Consider the following 15786-nt stretch of genomic DNA (forward strand, 5'->3'; position numbering starts at 1 on the left):
TTTTCGCCCTTTTGATCAAGATTATTCTATAGGAAATCTTTGATCAAAATGTCTAGTAACCAACAACAAATAAAAGTCAGGAAAAAAATGTTCAGTAATGGTAGCCGGGCACCACCCAGTTCTTCTGATGCCAGGGTAGAGAAGGCAGCTGTTCACAGAGGCAATGAGCCCCACATCTCATCTCCTCCTCCTCCTCCTGACTCTCCTCCTTCCTCTGTTGCTCCAGGTGAATAGAGACCAACTGTCGTGCCTTGGATGGCCGCTTGCAAGCTTTTAAGACCCCAGGCACTACACAAGAACTACGAGGTAGAACAGAAGCACTGTGCATGTTATCAGGCCAAGTAACTGGGATGTCCCATAAAACCATGACCCTAAACCTTGAAGCCAAGGAACCAAATCCCCATGCGGTGTTGGCTATTATTATTATCACCACCATCATCACCATCATCATCGAAACCCGGTGCTGGGCAGGTGCTGACTGCCCAGCGTTGCGCTCTGAGTGTGGGCGTGGTTTCAATTCCCCCAGCAGCCGTCCAAACACAGTGGCACTCTCCTAGTTTTACAGATGAGGAAAAGGATGGTCAGAAAGGCTGTGTAACTTGCCCAAGGTCACACAGCTGGAAGAGTCAGGTTCAAAGCAAAGTTTGCCTGGATCCAGAGCAAACTAACTTCCTGCCTTCCCATAATGTCCCCCGGGCAGCTCCTTCAGGCATGGCTGACCCCACAGTCCTGCCCCACTGAACACAACAGCGACCCTGGGCTTATTATTCCTAACACGCCCTGTCTGCCAAACACATGCTGAATGGCAGGGGCCAGGCCTCCGCTTGGGGCGGCAGAGAGGCCTTTGGGGGCTTCCAGAGAGCACCGTAGACCCTTAAACCAGACAGGACTCCACAGGTTTGGAGACAATATTTTCTGGGCCAAAAACGGGGCCAAGGGCCCAGGGAAGGGTCCTGTACTGTCAAGATGATGGACTTTCAGGAATGCTGAGATGGTTACAGAGACAACAGACGAGAATTTCTGGAATTGGGCCAGCCCGTGGCTTAAAGACCCCAGACTCCAGGCCACTGAGACTGCCCCCCTTGTTTTTAGCAGCAGACACTGAGCCAAGAAAACGGGAGCAAGTCGCTGGCTTCATGCCCAACAAGAAACCCCATCTGGAGCCCAGAATGAGAAAGGTACCCCCTTTCCAAGGCCCCTCACCCAACTTCTGGCTAAGGAGGTGAAGGTGCAGGTCACGGGGAAGGGTCCCAGGCCCTGTCCCTGGCATCTTCACACCCCCACCCATTCTGCCCCAAGGCTCTGGCCCTCCAAGACCACCTAAGGGAGAAACCCCCCCTTCGTGCTGAAACAGTTCTGAGTCTGCTCCCCGGAGCGGACTGCAGGCCCTTGGCGCTTAGCCACGCCCACCTGCCCCTTGCACGGAGTCCTCATGGAAGCCTGGAGACTTCTCGGCATCTCCAAGAGGGTAAACAGCCCACGCCAGCGGTGAGGGCAACATAAGGGGCGGTTAAGCAGTGAGCAAGTACGCACGGGCTGACAGTGAGCAAGTACGCACGGGCTGACAGCGAGCAAGTACACACGGGCTTAACTGTGTTTACGTACTAACTTGCAGTGAGCAGCTTCATACGGTATCTCGGTTATCTAGGGCTGGTATAACAGCAATACCACGAGTGGATGGCTTTAACGAACAGAAATGTATTCTCTCACAGTTTAGTAGGCTAGAAGTCTGAATTCAGGGCACCAGCTCCAGGGGAAGAAGGCTCTCTCTGTCGGCTCTGGGGAAAGGTCCTTGTCATCAATCTTCCCTGGTCTAGGAGTTTCTCAGTGCAGGGACCCTGGGTCCAAAGGACAGCTCTGCTCCCAGCTCTTCTTTCTTGGCGGTAGGAAGTCCCTCTCTTCTCTGCTGGCTTCTTTCTTCTATATCTCAAAAGAGACTGACTCAAAATACAACCCAATCCTGTAGATTAACATAACTGCCACTAATCCCATCTCATTAACGTCACAGAGGTAGGATTTACAACACATGGGAAAATCACATCAGATGACAAAATGGAGGACAACCACACAATCCTGGGAATCACGGCCTAGCCAAGTTGACGCACATTTTTGGGGGACACAGTTCAATCCATAACACAGGGTGATGTGGGGGAAAACAGATGGAAATGCAGCCCAGACTTCACCCAGGGCCCGCATCACCCAGGCTGGGTCCAGCCCCCAAGATATCCCACCTGCCCCGCCCAGGTCTCTGGGAAGCCTACTTCTGCAGACCCAAGAATGAGGCTGGCTGGAATTTACTGTAATGAGGCTGGAGGGTTAGACTAGGTGACGCTGTAGGCTCCAAGGAGCAGAGATCAGTGGCCCTCTCTCCTGTCTATTCCCCAGGGCCATCAACCATCCCACATGCCAGCCTCTTGCCTCTAGGCAGAATCTGCAACCCACTCTGCTCGTCCTGGTCTCTCCTCTCCTGTCTGGGGTGTTCTGGCCACCAGACCACTCTCATTTCCTTTCCTCCCCGCCCATCATGGTCTGTCCCAAGCCTCCCATCAGCTGATCTGCATGATGGGCCATCCAGCCTCTGAAGCCAGCAGAAGAGTGATTCACAACCTCAGCCCCTGGCAAACACTCACTGCTCTCTGTGCCTGTAGTTCTGCATTTCCCAAGTCATACAAATGGAGGCACGCTGTCTGCTGAGTCTGCTTGTCCCACTCAGCGTAACGCTTCTGAGATCTGCACATGTTGTTCGTATTAACAGTCAGTTCTTTTTCATCGCTACTATTATTCCACAGAAACCCTGGTAGCACAGTGGTAAAGAGCTTGTCTGCTAACCGAAATGTCAGCAGTTCAAATCCACCAGGCGCTCCTTGGAAACTCTATGGGGCAGTTCTGCTCTGTCCTATGGGGTCGCTATGAGTCGGAATCGACTCCACGGCACTGGGTTTTGGGTTTTATTATTCCATGCTATGGACGTACCTCAGTTTATTTATCTATTTATCCATTGTTGGGCATTTGTGTTGTTTTCATTTTGGACAATTATGAATAAAGCTACCATACACATTTCTCTTCAGGCTGTTATGTGAACCCAATTTTTCATTTCTCTTGAGTAAATCAATACCTAAGAGTGGGATTGCTGGGTCGTATGTTACATGTATGTTTAATTTTATAAAATGCCCCAAATCCATACTGATAGAAAGTAATCAGTGGCTGCCAGGGGATAGGGGAGGGGGAACGGGAAGTGACTGCTATGGGTATGGGGCTTCTTTTAGATTTGATGAAATGTTCCGGAATTAGATAGTAGTGACGGATGCACCACCTTCCAAATATACCGAATCACTGAACTGTACACTTTAAAATGGCGAATTTCATGGCATGGGAATTATATCTCAATGAAAAATAAAAAGTGCCAACTGTTTTCTAAAAATGGCTTACCATTTTACCTCCCCACCAGCCAAGCGTTCCAGCCAAGTCTGGCTTTAAAGGCAAGACGCCCTGCCACTCACTCTGGGCTGGAATATGTGGGGCCCAGGCCCCAAAGCAGGCCGCGTGGGGCCTGTGCTACAGGCCTCATGGTCTCTGGGTGGGATGGGGATCGACCCTGCCCTCCACACAGAAAGATCCCCTGGGCCCCAGGGAACGGGGATTTGATGGGTCATGGTGGTTCTGGGCTGCAGTACAGTCTGCCATCCATGATCTGCTATCGGTGGGCTCCACAATCCCACTTCTTGTTCCTGGAGAAATGAAGAAGTTCATGCTGGTCTGGGCCACCAGTGGCAAAGACTAGAAGTCAGCCTGCCCGATACCATTCCCATCCCCTAGCTTCTCCCAGTAAGTCAGGAGGCTGACGCTCTGGATTCCCGGCTCCCTTGCAGCTAGGAGGTGCCATGTGACCTAGTTCTGACCAGGGTGACAATGGAGAAGTCTTGAGGAGAGCATGCACAAGCACAGGGCTCTGAGAGGAGAAAGGGTCTGCCCTAACCACTTCTCTGCATCTGCACCACATCTGGGACGTCTGGAGGGGATGTAGCTGTGACCATGGAGCACAAACATGGAAACAAATCCAACATGGAAATCAAAACCATGAGAGACCACTTCATACCCACTAACAATCAAACTAAACCCACCGCCATCAATTCGGTTTCGACTCATGACGGCCCCATGTGTTACAGAGAGCACAACTGAGCCCCACAGGATTTTCTCGGCTGTCATCTTGCTGTCTTTTTTTTTTTTTTAGTTTCCTTGGCTGTAATCTTCATGGAAGCAGACTGTCAGGCCTTTATTCCGTGGCACCACCAGAGTCAACCTTTCCATCAGCAGGCGAACACAAACTGTTGGTGCCACCCAGGGACCACACCCGCTTGGATGACTATAATCAAAGTGGCGGACAGTTACCAGGGTTGGGGAGGATATAGAGAAATCAGAGCCCTGGTAACACTGCAGGTGGGAATGTAAAACATAGAGACAGTTTGGAAAATGGGTTGATGATTCCTCCAAGAGTTAACTACTGTAAGACCCAACGATCTTATCCCCAGGAATTTAAAACCCAAGAGAACTGAAAACATATGTCCACACAACAACTTGTACACAAATGTTGACAATAGCTTTATTCACAAGAACACAAATCGGAAGCAACACAAATGTCCATCGACTGGTGAAGGGATAAACAAAATGTGGCTTATCCGTACCCTGGAATATTATTCAGCCACAAAAAGGAATGAAGTCGTGATACAAGCCGCAGCATGGATGAGCCTGGAGAACATGACGCTGAGTCAAAGACGCCGGCCATGAAAAGCCACATATTGTGTGATTCCAGATACATGAAATGTCCAGAAGAGACACATCCACAGGGACAGAAGGCAGACCAAATGATCGCCCAGGGCTGGAGGTGGGAAGAAGAAGGAGGACGACTGCCAATAGGTGTGGGGTTTCTTTCTGGGGTGATGAAAATGTTCTTGAATTAAGATAGCGGTGACAGTTCCACAACTCTGCGAACATGTGAAACAGCACCGCGCTGTACACATTAAAGACAAATGGTTTTTAAAAATAAACAAAAAAACCTAACATGCCAAGGAGAAAAGTCGGAGTCCCTGAAGACATGACTGAGCCCTCAAAGGCACGGCCCCACCCCAGCCTTGGACTGCCTGCCCGGGGACCTCCTCTTGTAAGGAATAAAGCCCTCTTTGCTTAAGCGTCTGTAGTCAGGTTTTCTATTGTTGTTGTCGTTGTTAGTTGCCATCTAATCGGTCCCTAACTCACGGTGACTCCACACAACAAAATAAAACACTGCCTGGTCCTGTGCCAACCCCATGATCAGTCCTGGCTCAGGCCGCTGGGATCTTTAGCCATTTCACTGGCTGATTTTCAAAGGAGATCACCAGGCCTTTCTTCCTCGTCCTTCTTAGTCTGAAAGCTCCGCTGAAACCAGCTCAGCATCACAGCAACACCCAACCCTCCACAGGCAGACAGGTGGTGGCTGCACGTGAGGTGCACTGGCTGGGAATCGAACCCGGGTCTCCTGCGTGGAAGGCGAGAATTCTACCCTGAACCACCACTGCTCCCGTTGATTTTCTATTATCTGTAGCCAGACGCACTCCTAACGAATAGGGAACCGTCGCCTCCCTGCCACTCACCAGGACTAGAGGGGGCTCTGGACACTGTGAAGTGCTTGTCCCAGGCTGGCACCCTGTTATCCAGCAGAGTTGCGGCCGGGCTCTGGAATGCTACATACGTGTATACACACATGCACGTAATAGTGTGTGTCTAAGTAGCCCAGGATTAACTGTTCTGAGGCCCCACACATGTGCTCTGTCTATGCAACCAGCTGCTCTGCATGGAGCAGAAACCCCCCTAAAATGGGCCGTACCCAGCCCAGCAAGACAGCACCGTCAGGAAGAGCTGAGGGCAGTTCATGGCCGCTCAACACCCCCTGGATGCCTCTGGCCCCTGAGGGCCGGGGTCAGGCATCAGAGTCAGTGAGTGCCATTACCAAACTGTGGAGGAGGCCCTCCACCTTCAAAGCCCCCTCCTTTGTAGCTACCACCCCCACCTCAAATGCCCCACCCCGAGCTAGCTTCTAATTCACCTAACAAGTTTGTCCTGGCTGCTGACTCAGGCACCACGCTAGGGGCAGGGATACGAAGGGACAACAAGCCCTGACCACTGGATATCACCAGCTGGTGACGACAGGCAGGCACCAGGGCTTGTGCAATACAGTGTGTGATGAGGGCTATGACCGTGGCAGTTCGGGGGGCTGCAGGAGCTCGGAAGGAGCGCACCTAACACACTCCAGGGGACGAGGGATTAGGGAAGGCCAGAGGAAAGAAATGGGACCCGCAAGTAAGAACTAGCCCAGTAAAGTGGATGGGGAGGATGAAACCACGTTCTATGTGAAGAACAGCTTAACGGGAAGCAAGATGGAACCCGGTATGTTCTAGAAACTGAGGGAAGCTCAGCATGGCTGGAGCGGAGACAGACGGAGAAGCGGGCACGGCTAGGCCATGCCCAGCCTGGTACCTTCTCCCAGGAGAACGAGAGCCGTCGAGAAGCCTGGGAAGGAGGCAGTCAGACGACGGTCCCCACCCGGCCCCAGCGCAACATCCCAACATGCTTCCTGAGGAAGGCCTTGCCGCTTCCAAACAAAAATGCCCACTAGTCCACATGCGCCCTGTCGTGTCCTGTCTCTGGATCCTTACTCATCCCCGGTGGCACAGACGGCTAAGTGCTTGGCTGCTAACTGAAACACTGGCAGTTCAAGTCCACCCCGAGGCACCTTGAAAGAATGGCCTGGTGATCTACTTCTGAAAAATCAGCCACTGAAAACCTTGTAAGGAGCCCCGGTGGCACAGCAGTTAAGCACTCGGCTGCTAACCAAAGGGTCAGCAGTTTGAACCTATTCCACGGGAGGAAGACGTGGCAGTCTGCTTCCATAAAGATTTACAGCCTTAGAAACCCTATAGGGCGGTTCTACTCAGTCCTACAGGGTAGCTATGAGCCAGAATCAACTTGACAGCAATGGGTTTGTTTTTTTTTGGTTTAGGAAACCCTACGGAGCACGCTGCTACCTGACATACACGGGGTCCATGAATTAGACTCAACAGCAATCGGTCTGGTGTTTCGGGCCCTTACTCACACTGTTCCCTCCCCCTAGAATGCCCAACCCGCAAACCAGATCCACCTCTCCTCCAGGGTCACCTCTCCTGCAGGCCCCCCTCGGGCACCTCCCCTGCCAGGCTGCTCTCCAGCCAGATTCCCTGGGGAGTCCCAGCACCAGGAAGAGGCCAGCATTCAGCAAGGGACCAAGGGGTGGACAGGCCACGGGAACTAGCCAGGTCTGCTCATGGGGCTTTCCGAGGTTGCACAAGCAGAAACTGAGCCATGGCACACCCTACACTCCAAAGACAGAGCAGGGAATGATAGTTTCCAGCTCTTCTCAGGGCAGGAAGGGGGGCTCCTGGGTTGGCCAGCCTCTGGGTCATCACATAACAGGTAGAGCAAACGCTCTTAACTGGAAGGGCACCCAGCTTCCCCCAGCTGAATGCGCTGATCCTCCCAAGAACCCAGAAGGGCTACCTATCTTCACTGTTCAGAAGAGGCTCAGAGAGGTGAAGTCACTTATCTGAGGCCACACAGCAGGAACAGTAGGGATTTGAACCTACGTCTGTCTGGCTTCAAAGGCTAAGTCGGGAAGACCTGAGGCAGACAAAGGTGCCTCACCAGGGAGGGGCACTGGCTTCCGACCGAGGGAATCAAGAGCATCTCTCCCCCAAAGTGCACAGAGCAGACAGTCTTGCGGAGAGGCTGGCCCAGGGCGATGGACCAGGACCAGAGAGGGGGATGTGGTTAGCCCACCCACCCAGGGGCCTGCAGCTCCAGCTGGAAGCCATGATGCACACTGGGCGGGCCAGGGGCAACCACCTCCTCCCCAAACGCCCTACCTCTCCCAACCTGGGCCTCTCCGCTGAAAGCTGCCACACTTGAAAAACCAGCTCCTTGATAAACAAGAGACACTAGATGGGCCTAGTCACAAGACCCCCCTGGAGCCCGCCAGGACCACCCTGGAACTGGGCAGGTGGGTGAGCTGAGGTCCTGCCTGCTCCAGGAGTCACCCAGGAACACCCCGGGCCCTTCTGCGCAGGGCTGGTCTGCTAGGGTCCTTCTAGGTTCCCACCAACTCAGTCTGAGGGCTCCATCCTCCAGGGGCTTGGGAGACATAGCAGAGAGCCTGGCCAGGGCTGATGGAGTAGGGGTGCTAGGGGCAGCCTCACTACAAACAAAGCTAAGACACCACGCGGTCCATGGCATCACCCAGGGGACCCCCGGCATCACCCAGGGGTTCCCTTTTCCTAGGAAACCACAAGCCCTGGAAAGCCAAAGGGGTCTGGGCGCCCATTTCACTCAGGTGCCAGAGCACACTGGGCATACACCCTCCACTCATGAGGTCCACCCCACAAGGTACTCGCACCGTCTCCATTTTCTAGATGGTCAAGCTGAGGCTCAGGGCGTCAGGCAGCCGATGATGTCACATGCAGAGCACACACAGCACAGCTGGAGTCTAACGGCCAAGGGACGTCACGTTCGTTCGCGAGACGGGCCACCACTCAGGAGCAGAGCATCTCAACCATCTCATCAACCAGCACTCAGAGCCCCACCAGGTAACTGGGTGACACAAATGTGGTGCCAAACAGTTAGGCACTCCACCACTAACTGAAAGGTTAGCGGTTCAAGTCTACCCAGAGGCACCTGGAAAGAAAGGCCTGGTGAAAACCCTACGGAGCCACTGAAAACCCTATGGAGCACGGTTCCACAACACACCTGGGGTCGCCAGGAGTCGGAGCCAACTCTACGGCAACTTGTTGCTGGTGGTTTCAGGAAAATACAGAATTTCTACCTCAAGCCAAACAGCTACAGGAGGGAGGGCAAAAACGCATCGCCAGGGACCCCTAGATCCCAGGGCGGGGGACAAGAGACGGGAAAGAGACCTCAGGGCAGACATCCACCCTCCAGCCCACCCGACCTCCGGCTGTCCCGGCCCCCCAGCACGGATCACTCCAGGCGCCCACCCGGGTGTGGGATCCCAGGGGGCTCGCGCCAAGGGCGGCGGCACACGGGTGTAATTTCATCGCGGGGCTCACTGCACGCAAGTCACCAGAAACTGAGGGTGAAATTCCAGCTCTGAGGACAGAGGTGTGCTGCTCACCTGGCCCCAGGTCGCCCGCAACCGGGGTGGGGGTGGGGTGCAGGTAGCAGGGTCCCTGAGCCCATCGAACGTTTGTGAAAAACAGAAAAAGGCACCCCTTCCTCTGGGTCTGGAGTCCCTGGGTGGTGCAAACCATTACTACGCTTGGCTGCTGACTGAAAGGTCAAAGGTTCAAGTCCACCCAGAGGCACCTCAGAAAGGCCAGGCGATCTACTTCTGAAAATGCAGCCACTGAAAACCCTACGGGGCACAGTTCTACTCTGGCACCCACGGGGTCACCTTCCTCCAGGCGGACGTGGCCCTGAGCGGGTGCAGGACTCAGCACGCCAAAGTCTGCCGACTTCCACCCCCAGGAGAAGGGAGAAGGGGGTGCGATACGTCACACAAGGGAACACTACTCGGCAGTACAGGGGAACACGTCCCCAACACGCCCCACCACAAGGACGGACACGTAAAGTTTCCATTTATACAACACTCTGGAAGATGCGGAAACCCTGGTGGCGTAGTGGTTGAGAGCTACGGCTGCTAACCAAAAGGTCACCAGTTCAAATCCACCAGGCGCTCCTTGGAAACCCTATGGGGCAGTTCTACTGTGTCTTATAAGGTCGCTACGACTCTGAATCGACTCAACAGCAATGGGTTTGTTTGTTTGTTTTCTGGGAGATGCGTAACTACACAGACAGGAGACAGAACAGCAGATGCCGGGGGCTAGGGAGAAGGGACTGACTGTAGACGGGCTCAGGCAACTTTTGGGGGCCATGGGATTTGTCATTCCGTCTCGACAGGGGTGTGGGCCACGTGAGCATGTGTATCTGTCAAAGGTCCATGTACGGCACACTCCTGATCTGAACGTTTCACATTTTACCACAGCAATATACCTCATAACACGTAGGGTGAGTCCTTGTGTCAGGGCCTCACTGAGACCCCTTCAACCTCACCTCCACAGGCTGCTCATTGGCTCATGAGGGACAGACAAGTGCCAAGGACAGACACATACCCCCTTTTACGGTGGTTCTGCCCGTGGCCAGATATCGAACCTGAACACCCCAGCAGGCCCCAACCAACCAAAGGGGCAGGCTTTGTTCAATCTTCTGGGCTGCCCAAGGGTGTCCTCCAGCCACAGGGCTGGGAGAGGAAAGGGCCCAGTTGCCCTCCCCGCTCAACCCTACCACCCTGCGGTGCTCCTGCAAGCCACCCAGGACCCCAAGCCCTCAGCATGATCTCCCAGCTCTGGCTTCCTACCGTGTTTCCACCACAGGCCAGAGTCCCCACCACGTGGCACAGGGCCCCTCAGACCACAGAGCCACCCTGGGGTCCAGGCAGCACAGGGAGCATCATCTCCACCTTACATAGGAGCCAACAGCCATGACCGGGGTGGGGGCACGTGCCCCCTCACTCCACGGCCTCGGCGCACCATGGCAGGGTGCAGGCACGGCCCCCCTTACACCCCTCACGCGCCTCCTAATCCTCCCCCTTTATGCTTCTGTCCTGAAGCCAAACTCCCTCCCAGCTCAGGAGCAGTGCAGGCAGCCAGGTCAACTCCAACGGCACCGGACTGTACTCACCTTCTGAGGGGGGCAGCCCCCCAAGCCCAAGACCCACCTCAGCCGAGGCCCCTCCCCGAGCCTGGAAGGAGGCAGGGCGTGGGGTCAGAGAGCTGCTCCCAGCACTCAGGTCTGGCTAGTCAAATCTTCACTGAGAATCCTCATTTGGTGCCTAACAGGGTGTTTCCAGCAATTTCCCTTCTCCTCCCAGCATCTCTTAAGAAGTTGTACAGACACTGGCACAGGAGACTCCGAAAACAAGGACTTCCCCGACTGGGGGCCCCTAAGCCCCCATGTATCACCCTACCCAGGCCCAGGAGAGTCAGGATGCTTAGACCAGAGGCTGGAGAATCCTGCCAGGAGGGCTGGAAAGTCACAGGTCAGCTCTGCCCAGTCCAAACCTGCTCCAGACCAGGCCGGGAGCCTCCAGCTGAGCCTGGCCCCACGGCCCGGGGCCACCCTCACCTCGGCCCCTATGGTCTCACGCCTCAGGTGTAGGGCTGCCAGATAACATACAGGACCCCAGTTAAGTCTGAACCTCAGAGAGACGAGAAGTAAGTTTTTAGCACGTCCCAAATACTGCCTGCTTCGCTGTTTCTCTGATTTTCAAACTGAACTGGGCATCCCGATTTTATTTCCTAGATCTGGCAGCCCTAAGCAGGTGGCCCTGAAGGAGGGAGACAGGTGGGCACACAAATAGCTCAGGGTCAGCCAGGCCTAACTCAGGGCCAAGAGGAGGGTATTGGGAACAAGGGTTCTGCTCACTGCCTGGGACACCCCACCGGGCACCCCAAGTCCACGCATGGATGAAGTATGGCCATACCAGCTCATTCAGGAAATCACACTCATCCCAGGCAGAATGAGGGCCCAGGCCCTTGTACCACCAGGGCTCTGGGTCCCTTGCCCTCACCAGCCGTAACCCAGGACACTGCACCCTGAGCCTGAAATGACAGCAAAGTATCCACCACTCCAGCGAGCACTAGGATTACAAGAGGACCTGGTCAGAAATCCCAGAAAATGAGGGATCTGGGCACTCAGGCTCCCCTGGGGCGAAAAAGCCAAGACCAGACCCTCATTCCCACCGCCCTGGCCCAATTCTGCTCCATACCCTGCACTGAGTAAACCAGCACACCCAAGAGCCAATCAGCCCAGTGGGATGGGCCACAGGACAGGTGAGCTGGGCAGAAGGGGAGCAGAGGTAGAGATATCAAACTAGGGTGGAGGGGTGCTGCTGAGGGTTTACTGCGTGGCTCTCTGCCCCCTAAACCCACATGACCCCACCTCCTGCAGGCCAAGGGCCCCTCCACCACACACCCTGCAGCCTACAGACACCTGGGCTGAGACCCTCCAAAGAAGGCCAAGACAGGCCTCCTCCCAACGTTCCTGCAGGTATAGAGCCTAGAGAGGGAGGACCCTGTTCTTTGAGTGGGCTGAAAGGGTTCTCAGGGGCTGGCACCCCTGCCCCACCTGGAGGACCCCCAACGCCTACACCCATAAGTCTCCATGGTCTCCTGCCACCAACCACCTGTGACACCCACTGTCCTCAGGCCAAGGTCCTCTCCTCCCCTCTTCCCACACGGAACGATCCTTCCCACCACTCTGCCTCTGCTCATGAATTCCTGCCACGCTGTGAATCCCCTCCCGGTCTCCCTAAGGGTCCCGTCCCACAGCCCCGCACCCTGCCGGAAGCTCCTCATCAAACCTCCTAAGGCCTAAGCCCTGGGCCCTGGGTCCTGCTCTGCTCCTTGGTGGCTGTAAATTAACCCTGCAGGTCTCGTTCCCTGGGTGCCCCCTGAGGCTCCACAGGCCCCACTGAGCAGGGCACACACTCCTGGCTTGTCCCAAAGAACCTGGCTGTGCCCCTGGCTGCAGGCATCAAGGAGAGATGCACACAAATGGCTGAGAGTCAGAGACCTGAGAGGAGTGGAGTGGATGACATTCGGGAGCAGAGCCTCGGTTCAGGGGGACTAGGGGGAAGGCACAGGCTGGGGTAATGGGGAGACAGGGGCTCCAGCGGCTGGGGAGCAGAAACCTCAGGGGAAGACCCTGGGGCTCCTACCACTGTGGGGACTGGGCTCAGAGACGAGAATTGAGGGACAACAGAAGCCATCTGGGCGACAGCTGGGGAGCAGGAGTACAGTCATTCATTCACTCACTCATTCATTCAGTTGCGTAGCCATGCCATAAGTGTTTGAGTGCCGGGCCCTGGGGACACCAGGGAATCAAAAGCAAGCTCGCCCCATCCCGCCCGCAGTGCCATAGGGGAGACTGACTCCTAACACCCGAATGAGCTCAATGTTGGGACAGAGGAAAGACAGGATGTCATGGGGACACAGAGGTGGCACTCCGGCCAGCCCTGGACACAAGGCAAGCTTCCAGCTCAACGGCATGACAGCCAAGGTGGGTCCTAAAGGAAGAGAGGAAAGAGGCCAATTCAACCACCTTACTCCCCACCCAAGGCAGGCCTGGCCAGTGGAGGAAGCCCCTTTCTCCCTCAGGGACAGGGTGGGAAGAACTCCCAATGCAAGTGGACAGCGTGTGCCAAGCCCAGAGGTCGGAGGAAGCCAGGCCATGCAGGAAACTATAAGACTGCAGGATTCAACGAGAGAACAGAAGAGAGGGACCTGGGAGAGAACCAGAACCAGGAAGGAGGCTGTGGTCTGTGGGTCCAAGGTCACATTTAAGGTCATGAATGTTCCAGCTGTCACCTACCATGTCACCCAAAAGCCTCAGTGGGGGGTCTCTGACACCCGGGCCATTACCAAACTGTGGCTACCCTGGCTGCTGGAGATGACGGGCTGCAAGAAAAGCTGCCTCCGAGACCCCCGTGATCACGCTGCCTTTGGGGCTACTTCCAAGCACCAGATACTGCCCTAACAACTGCTGCTGTGGTGGGAGGAAGCCTGCCTTAAATGATAAGTTACTTGTGATGTGCACACTGCAAAGCAGTGATGCTTCTCCCAGTGTTTTCTCTTAAGCAGGTTAGCCTGCCCCAACAACACTGTCTTCAACACCCATGTTTGCAACCCGCAGCCCGAAGTTCTCTGTCATCTCTAATGAGATCCTGGGGTCTTCTGGGATCCTCTGAGTCTGAACTGCGACTTTCTAGGTCACCTTCCCAGCGGACTACAGAACGGGGTGTGGCCTGAGGCCTCCCCCATCCCAAAAGCAGACTCGGGGGCGCCGGCACATTCTGTCACCTTGGGGCCGTGCCTGTTCAGAGGAGGTCAGAGTCTGCCGCCACTCTCTGGGTGCTGCACAGGGTGGCTCATCCTCGCAGCCCTCGTGCCCAGCCCTTCCCCACCGCCGCCTCCTGCTCCAAACACACAACCAAGCCCTTTCCCTCTGGGAATGACGCTGCTGAAGGCAATGGTCTGCCCCCGGGGCCGGGCAACTTCAAACAGTGAGGACCATGGCTGAGGGAACCCCACAAATGCCTTCACCCCAGAAGCTGCCCAGGCCTGCCTCCGCTCCACACCCCCGCCCACCAGGCCTGGGGCAGTGCCACATGGCCAGGCCATGCTCCATCCAAGAGCCAGCGCTCCCCCCAGGTGCCCAACAGGGAATCCCCCTACTCGCTGAACTCCCTCACCTGGGCTGGGATGGGGACCCAGAAGTCTGGTCCTGGAAGGCTGGGCCACAGGGCCAGATGCCGTGAGCACGAGCCCCTCCAGCACCGCCAGGAGCACAGAACTCTCCGCTGCCTGGTCCTGCCCTCTGGGCACCGCAGGGCACAGTCCCTCTCCCTGGCTGCAGGCTGGGGCTGGGGCTGGGGCTGGAGCGCCCAGGAGAGGAAGCAAGCCCACCGTTTCCAGGGACCTGAGCACCCAGGAGGGTGGGGGACATCGAGCACCCTGTGGCCCCTCCTCCGCCTCCCCGCCCATCTGCAGGAACTCACAGACCACCCACAGACGGGGCACCCCAACTTGCTCCTCTGAACGCTTTCTGCACCCCCCCCCACCGCCATCGCTGAGTCTCCTTTCCTCACCCCACCCTGAGTTCAGCTGCCACCACTCAGGCCAGCCCCTCCCTGGGGACCCCCAGAGGAACCACTGCGCGGGGCAGTCCTCGCCGGGTTGGACTCAGCCTGGGAGTGGGGGGCACGGGCCCGGAGACCGCCCTGCCCGAAGCAGGCGGCGCTGACTGGGGGCCGGGGGCCGCAGCCTTGCCAGCCCCTAGGCTCCCACACTGGGCCCGTCGCCGGGCGGGCGACACGACTGACCTCCTTCGCCAACCGCAGCGGCCCGCGGGCACCCGCCGCCGGCCTGGGGCGCCCCCACCTCCGGAAGCGCCGGGTAACAGCGCCCGGATCCCACCCCGCCGGCAGGTGGGGGCGGCCGGGCCCCCTCCACGTCCCCGAATTATAATCCCAGTCACGTGCCTGCGAGCCACCCAAAAGCCGGACCCGGATTCCCCAACACCTCGAGGGGGAGGGGCGGGAGCCCCGGGGCAGGGAGACGGGGAGCAGGGCCTCGGCGCCCGCCCCCCGCCAAACTTTCTCCTACCTTGGAGGATCCCCAAGCGCTCCTGCCAGCGGCCCGCGGCCAGGACGCAGCCTCCTGCCGCCGCCTCCGTGGTTAATCCGGGGACTGGGGAGGGAGGGCCGCGGGGGCGCGGCGCGGGAGGGCGGGCGCGGGGGGGTCTCGGCCGCGGGGCTGCGGGCCCCCACCCACCCAGCCACCCAGCCACCCAGCCACCCAGCCACCCAGCCCCGGCGCGGCTGCGGCGGAGGGCGGGGCGCGGCGCGGGGCGCGAGCGAGAGCGGGAGCCGGGGAGGCTCTTTGTTCTCTAATCCCAGTAAGATTGCCAGCCATTCGCCCCGGCCCTAATCCCAGCCCCGCGCAACACCACCCTCCATTGGCTGCCATTTACATACGGGATTAGCCGCCCGGCCCGCCCCGCGCCCCGGCCTGGGCACCGCGGGGGGAGCGCCGCGCCCCCACCCCGCGCCGGCGCCCCGGGTGCCGAGGGGCTGCGGGAGGGGCTCCTGCGGCCTCGCGCCCCCTGGCTGCCCGGCGACGCCCCCATGCGCACCCGCGCCTGCCTGCC

At 57.2% G+C, this 15786-nt stretch overlaps 1 protein-coding gene across 5 annotated transcripts in view; it reads right to left on the reverse strand.

Moving 5' to 3' along the window:
* The window catches only part of GTF2IRD1 (GTF2I repeat domain containing 1), a 138915-nt gene extending 123561 nt beyond the window's left edge, over positions 1-15354 (reverse strand). For all 5 annotated transcript variants that reach the window (XM_064296101.1, XM_064296100.1, XM_064296099.1 and 2 more), the window contains exon 1: positions 15243-15354. The gene's annotated coding sequence lies outside the window, so the exon portion shown is untranslated. The remainder of the gene's footprint in view (positions 1-15242) is intronic.
* Positions 15355-15786: the final 432 nt, after the last annotated feature.

The sequence above is a fragment of the Loxodonta africana genome, chromosome 12 (assembly GCF_030014295.1).
Source record: "Loxodonta africana isolate mLoxAfr1 chromosome 12, mLoxAfr1.hap2, whole genome shotgun sequence".
NCBI lineage: Eukaryota > Metazoa > Chordata > Mammalia > Proboscidea > Elephantidae > Loxodonta > Loxodonta africana.